The sequence below is a fragment of the Colossoma macropomum genome, unplaced genomic scaffold, assembly GCF_904425465.1.
Source record: "Colossoma macropomum unplaced genomic scaffold, Colossoma_macropomum, whole genome shotgun sequence".
In the NCBI taxonomy this organism is placed as follows: domain Eukaryota; kingdom Metazoa; phylum Chordata; class Actinopteri; order Characiformes; family Serrasalmidae; genus Colossoma; species Colossoma macropomum.
In genome coordinates, this window is record NW_023494805.1 from 12,475,368 (window position 1) to 12,483,041 (window position 7,674).

The window sequence follows — 7,674 nt, forward strand, 5'->3', positions numbered from 1 at the left end:
TTATGTAATCACAAAAACAGTGAATTCAAAACAGGCTGTTTTTGCAGCTTAGTTTCTATATATGGACTGTAAGGACTGGGGAGTGAGGGATATGTCTTTTATTTCCATAGGTAGAAGCTTTCTGTTATTTGAACCCAAATAAAATGAATGCACAACTCAGTCAGAGTTTACTGCATGTGCTGTTTTAATGATATTTTAATAGACAAATCCAGTTCCAAAAAAATGGGATTGTATGTGGAATGCCAATAGAAACAGAAAGCAGGAATGAATAAATTCTGTTTGACCTGTATTAAATTAAAAACACCACAAAAACATCACATTTGATGTTCTACTTAATTGTTTTTTTTGTAAATATGCACTCATTTCAAATATGATACCTGCATCTCTTTTTTCCAAAATAGAGCATGTTTACTACTGTGTTACATACTTTCCTTTAAACAGCACTTAAACATTCGGAGACTGAAGACACAAAATGATCCAGTTTTAAAAGTGGATTCTTGTCTTTCTTCAGTTACAGATGTATAAATATTGTGAGCTCGAGTCCAGAGAAGCTACTGGACATTTCTGGACGTTGTTGACATGTGGATTCCACTGTGCATCATACAGTCTTAACTTACATTAGCAGATGCAGTGACAAACAGTGTTTATGACAACGATTTGTCAAAGTATTCCTGAGGCCATGTGTTGATATCCATCACAGAAGCATGAGGATTTTTAATGCAGTGTCGTCTGAGAGGTCAAAGGTCACAGGTATTCAGGTGAGGTTTTTGGCAGACGGTTAAGTTGATAAGCTAAAATGCGAAATATCTTGTCTTTGTGCTGTTACTGTTTAAATACAGGTCAAAGTGAATTTACAAATCACTGCTCTCTGTTTTTATTTGCATTTTATTTACTGTCCCAACATTTTTGGAACTGGGTTTGTAAACTGGCCTGTTATCAGTGGATGTTATCAGTGGTGAAATACTGTAGCACGATGTTGCAGATTATTGTGTATCTCTTTCGTGCTCTTCTTCCTCTCTCTGCTCTTCCTGTTGCAGCTCCAGCAGCTCACTGAGGACCTCCAGCATTTCATCATAGATCTGCTGCAACCTACACACAAACACACACAAACACACATTCAGTCATAATGTTCATGTTGGAGCTCCTTAACGTCACACTTCAACATGGCAGGTTGAGATTCATTAAAAAGACACATTACATTGTAAAGCTACATGATAACTTAAAACTATTTACTTGTGAAAAGATAAATTAATCAAGACAAGATGGTTTTATGGAGGAGTGTAAAACACAGACCTCAGATCTGAATGGAAAGGCATCTAGAATGAAGGATAACTCAGTAAACAGAGATTTCTCTATTAGCCCTATAATGCCTAAAGCAGAAAGCAGCATTTTCTGTCTCCAATTTACTCTTCTCCTTTAATAACGTCATTTCTCAGTACTGCTTTTAGATGTAACAACAATAGCTAACAAAGCTGAAAATTTATAGATGTTTAATTTGTAAGATATGCTACCTTTTTGAAACAAGCAAATGTATTTTATCAGAATTTGTGAGTGTGGTGGGAGCTTACACATCTGGGTGCATTCTATCTATTTCTGTATTGTTTATGGCTCAGTTACACTGTTTTATATCAGCATTATTTTGCACAATAACTGACTACTTTGCCATCTTTTGTTGTAACAAATTAAATCAAATATCACATCAAACCTAAAAATGTATTTTTTCGTTACACTCTACTACAAAATGAAGAGCAAATAGGCGCTGTGTGTGTGTATGTTGCTCACTTGTCCAGGGTGGCATCCTGGTGTCGCAGCGTGGTCAGATATATCTGTATGAATGTCAAGCTGCTGCTCCTATCCTTCGTTACAACGTGGTCCGAGTCAGAGAGAGACATTCTGAGCTGCTGGATGATTTGGGGGAAATTCTTATCAGTCTTTACGTTGGTATCGGACCATTTCTTCAGTTTAGACACCTAAATGTAAATAATGTCAAACAAAACACTTCAGTAAATACATTTTCAAAGCAGTTTTCTCCTCAATTTTATCATGTCTGATTCCACCCGCTAGGTAGTTCTTCCCTTATCAAACAATGTTACCGAGCTGGGAGAGTGAAGGCTAGCACCTGATTTCTTCTGAGACACGTGAAACACCACTGCCTCATTTCAAAGTGCTTTGTCATTAAAAAAGCTTCTTATTCCTTTACAGGTGTTTCCCACTCAGTTTTCTGTAGAGCTCTACTTTCACTCCCCTGACTCAACCTGCACTCACCTGACTCCCAATCAGCTGCTTCATTGTTTTTTTCTCCTTCTTTCTTTTCCGCGCTGCCTCCCGCTCCTGCAGAGACCCCTCCTCACGGGCTTTAGTCATGCGCTGTTTCACATTAGGAAGAAGAAAATATACACATTAACTTCAATTATGGACTGAGGGTTAATGTTAGAATTAGCATTAAATTTACTAGCGACGTTAATTAAAGCAACTGAGTTTAGGCTTAATAAAGGGCAGATTAACGTTCATTTCAATGTTAGGGTTATTTATCATATTTAGGGTCAGGCTTAATGTTAGTGGTAATATCATTCCCCTCTACATGGCAGACTGTGGTTTGATATCTTGCTTGGGCAAACACACCACACTATACCAGTAGGAGTCCTTGGGCAAGACTCCTAAAGCTACATTTGCCTTCCTCTGTAACATCATTCAACTCTAGCTCTGGATAAGAGCATCTGCCAAACACTTAAATGTAAATGTAAAGATAGATTTACCTCAACCTCCATGATGACCAAACCCACGAACATGTTGAAGAAGATGAAGTGGCCTATCAGTATGAAGACGACGGGGAAGAGCCGACTGTAGGTCACTCCTGAACTATCTACTTTCTTCAACAGATCCACCCAGCCGTCCAGCTAAAATAGAACAACAAAAAACGACATGCAGTCAATTATCATGTTTGCTATTGCGAAAACTTTGTCGCAGGAAACAGAAAGCAGGGATGGAAATTTATAGGGTGATTAGATTGTAAGGAGGAGGGGTTTCATTCTAGAAAATGTGAATGGGGTGAACATTCTAGAACAGAGTGAATGAGGTGAATGGAGAGGTCATTCTAGAACAGTGTAAGGGGGGTGTTGCTGCTGATTGTTGATGTTTGTTTTCATATGTTTGTGTTTATTGAGGATTGTTTATATCAAATGTAAACAGTTGTTTTTACAAGCTTTAGATGTTTATATTTTCTACATATACATTATGTGTGATTGCAGATGCTTGTGTCCAACTCACTGTTACTAAGCCAAAGATGGTGAGCAGAGCGGACCCCAAATCCCCCCAGTGCTCGAGGTCCCCTGAAGCCTGCTCTCCGAAATAGAGAACTCCAGCAACAGCAAAGATGAACATGATGAAGAACACCAAACTCATCACATACACAGCTCTCTTCATGGCTTTAGCCAGCATCACAACCAGAGCCTGCAAAATAGCACGAAACAGACGAAAACAGTTATAAAAACAAAATCTTCTCATATGTTCATATTTAAACATCACACGTGAGCTAAATTTTTATTTAAAGGCATCTTTAGAATTTTCTTTCATAGGTTTTCACTTTAGAACAATTCTAAGAACAGGTGCTATTCTTGAATAAACTGGTTCTTAAATATTTTCCTAATCTTGCAGAACCTTCATACTTGTTTTACACAGAAAGAGTTGATACGGTAAACCTGAAACTAATTATTCTAAATATTATCACTGTTAAAAGTACACACTGGATATCAATGGGCTACATGAAAAATGACCTAATAATCTATTTAAGAGAATAACACTTAATTAACACCTTACCTGAAGTGAGGGGAAGAAGGAGATGGTCTTCAGGACCCGGAGGGCGCGGAAAGGCCTGAAGTTCTGCTGGGAGAAGAATGAAATGGCTCCCTCAGCGAACACTGCCACCAGAGACAGCAGCAGCAACGCAGAGCTGAAAGACATTAAAGGCCACTTCTCCAAAATCCACGTGGCTCAACATAGACCTTCACACAGAACTCCAACACATAGAGGATCAGAAAAACCCCCTCAGCCACCTGCAGGACAGATTAACTACATTAATCACACCTCAGACGAGTCTCTGATGAACTCTCTCTCTCAGTCTGTCTCTCTCTTCCTCTCTCTCTCTCTTTCTCTCTCTCTCTCTCTCTCTCTCTCTCTCTCTCTCTCTCTCTTATATGAAATTGTGAAATCAGACTAACTCTAATTTTACAGTGTACTGACCCGAAACAGCCCTGCGTTACTGTAGTCCTCCTCCAGGGCGATGACGACTGCGTTGATGACAATAATTAGCACAAGGAACGCGTTAAATAAAAAGTGCTGACTGATGGACGAAATGAACGAGTGAAAGCGCACATCTCTCCTCCTGCACACAAGCAACAAACACAAAAGAACAACTGTTACTTTTCTTCAACTCAAATATTATTTACACTTGCACCACCATTCATGCAGAAATATAAACGTTTTTCACACTGATGCTGAAATAAATTAGCTGATCATATTAAAGCACTAATTTTAACTTTTCATACTAAAGCAGAAATATAAAGGTTTTCTGATATTGATGAAGAACTTTGTTTTACACTCTGGAGCTGGGGGTCGGGTCCTCCACTGAAAATCTCCTGCCGTTGTCCATGATTCTGTGGTCAAACAACTCTCACACTGAAAACTGCAGCACAAAAGTCCAAAAACACACACACACACACACACACACCACAGTATCACCCTTTAGTACACATCGTCATGACAACCAAGGACAGATTCGTTATGACGTCATCGCCACGACACGTTTGGTCATTATCGTCAGCGAAATCGCTTTTACACTTCAGTAATTAACGTTATCGTATCGGTTATCTTACATGACAAAATGGTCTTTAGTTCTGAGTCTGTCTGCCAGATGTTGTCGCATTAACTGCACAGCACAAAGAAGCCATTTTGACTGGGGTGATTAGCTGAGACAGTTTCTCACACAGCAACCCGAACATTTGGCAGGAGACTCACAACAACTCAGCTAAGTTAAAAGAATATGGCTTATTTTCTAGGAAAAGATCATTAAAAGTGGAAAAGTGGAAATATAAAACCTTCTCGGCCTTATTTAGAAATGAACGAAGGCCGTATAAAATACTATTCTGACTTCGAAAAATCCCCGAGCAGCTAAAACTGTGCTTTTACTGCATCTTACCACATTTAAGACGACTAATCTTGTTATTTTTCCATTTTGTCTCTCATTCATAAATGAATAAATCACATTAAAAGTAGAAATCAATAAAAACACTTACCTTTTCGTGAACGACGCTGTTCTCTAAGCTTACTCCTCGTTTTTCCTCCGCCGACAAATATATACGGTCAGAGTGTCTGGTGGTGACGTCATAATGGAGGGCGGTGCTAATTTGCATAATACAGTCGCGCGTCATTCTGTAGTCCTCGTTATGCCCACATTAGGAATTCCGGGTCTGAGCCCCATTTCTCTATGGCCAGAATGAACAGGGTTTTCGAAAAATCACCTGTATCGCACCTTGTGTTAAATAAAAATGTTCAGAACCAGATACGTTTTGTCCTGTGTATATTTTCCTCCCGAATACCACTGGATCCTCTGAATTACGAGGTCGTTAAAGAGCTATACCCGTTAATAAAACCTCTGGGAGGGATATTTTGATAGGCTAAAACTCCTTGTTAAAAAAAAAACCCGTGTTAAAACTACGAGGCTGAATTTAGCTTCTTTTTCGCAGCTTCTGTTTGAATGTTCCCAGAAGAAGGTTCACAGGACAAAACGTATCGGGTTCTGATGGAGCTCAGACCCAGAGTTCCTAATATGGGCATAAGAGCATGACTACACAATGATGTCACGACTACAGTGGACTGTAGCAGAGCAGGAAGAGCAAATTTATCTTTTACGCTGTTACTCAGATACTTCAGAGAAACGACTGCAGGAACGGTCAAAGCAAAATACCCTTCTGTGCTCACAGTTTCATTTCAAGATATAAAATATGGGGCATCCAAAGAAAAGGCTTTGTTACTTTTTATTAAAACAATAATTGTCTTTTCGGGTAGTAGAAATGTTCAATGTTAGTCATTAAAATGTTTTAATCGGGACAACTGCACGTGTATTCTGGAGCTGCCCAGGAGTGCAAAGTTTTTGGTGTCAGGTTCACGATTGTATTGAGAGGATAACAGACCATCGATTTCCTTTTACTCCACAGTTATATATTTTAAGAGACCCCTAACCTACCAAGACCCTGCTGAGGGCAGACAAGAGAGATCTGCCCGTCAATTCGCACTGCTTTGATGGTAGTAAGGAGGCTTTTGGTGCAAGACTGACGGTGAGTCAGAGCTCCTTCTCTAGAAGAGTGGCACCTCTTATCAGACAGAGTGCCAACCTATGAAAAATGATCTTACAGTCTAATTAACAAAGCAGAACTGCACTCAGAAAAATGGAATAAATACCTGAAATACATTGAAGTCCCATAGGATCAGGATCAGAAGATTTCCCCACTTGTTACACTTTTGACATAATTATTTTCATCCACTGTTCATTAATTAATTAATGCAGTCAATTATTTGTGCTTTTGTCAATATGCATGAACAGTAACTGTAGGTCAGAATTGCAGAGGTAGAATTTAAAATGCACACTATAGTAACTAAACTACAATAAATATGTAGATTTGTGCGATTCACAACTGAAATGATTATAATGTGTTTTTGTGTGCAGTATTTTGAGAAAATGATAATAAGATGTTATATTCACAAAGTGTTAGATGCAGGTAAATGAGAATTAGCAGCTCAATGTTCAAGCATACAGCTTACATGTTAAATGTTCGAGTATGGAGAGTCTTCAGGATGTTCTGGTACCTCTTTCTGGAGGGCAGAGGCTGAAACAGGGAGTGGCTGGGGTGTGTGGGGTTAGAGAGATGTTGATGGCTTTCGTCAGACATGATGCAGTCCTGTATGGGTGGGAGGGCAGCTGCGGTGATGTGCTGGACAGTTTTTACCACCCTCTGCCTTACATTCAGCAGCAGTGACGCTGCCATACCAGACCATGATGCAGCTGGTCAGGATGCTCTTCACGGTGGAACTGTGGAAGTTGCAGAGAAGCTGTTGTGGCAGCTTGACTCTCCTCAGCCTTTGGAGGAAATGGGGGGATTATTGGGCCTTTTTGACATTGTGTGATGTGTTGAGTGACCAGGTGAGATCCATGGCTATGTGGAAACTTGAAGCTGCTCACGTTTTCCACCATCATCCTTTCGATGCACAGTGGTACATACACTCTGCTCCCCCTTCTGAAGTTGACAATCAACTCCTAGGTTTTGCTAACACTGAGGGAGAGCTTGTTGGACCACTCTGTAAGGAGCTTCACTTCCTCCCTGTACGGTCCCTCATCGTTGTTGGTGATGCTGCCAATTACTGTTGTGTCATCAGCAAACTTGATGATGGTGTTGGGGCTGTGTTTTATGATGCAGTCCTAGGTGTACAGTGTGTAGAGACTGGGTGAGAGGTTGCAGCCTTTTGGGCATCCTGTGATAAATGTGGGGGGTGGGGGGGGTGTTGGTCACCCATCTTAACAGACTGTGGTCTGCTGATCTAAGATTCAGCTGCACAATGAGTTATTAAGAAGATCTTATTCCTGAAGAGCACTCTTCTTTTTTTAAAGTTTTCATTAGGATC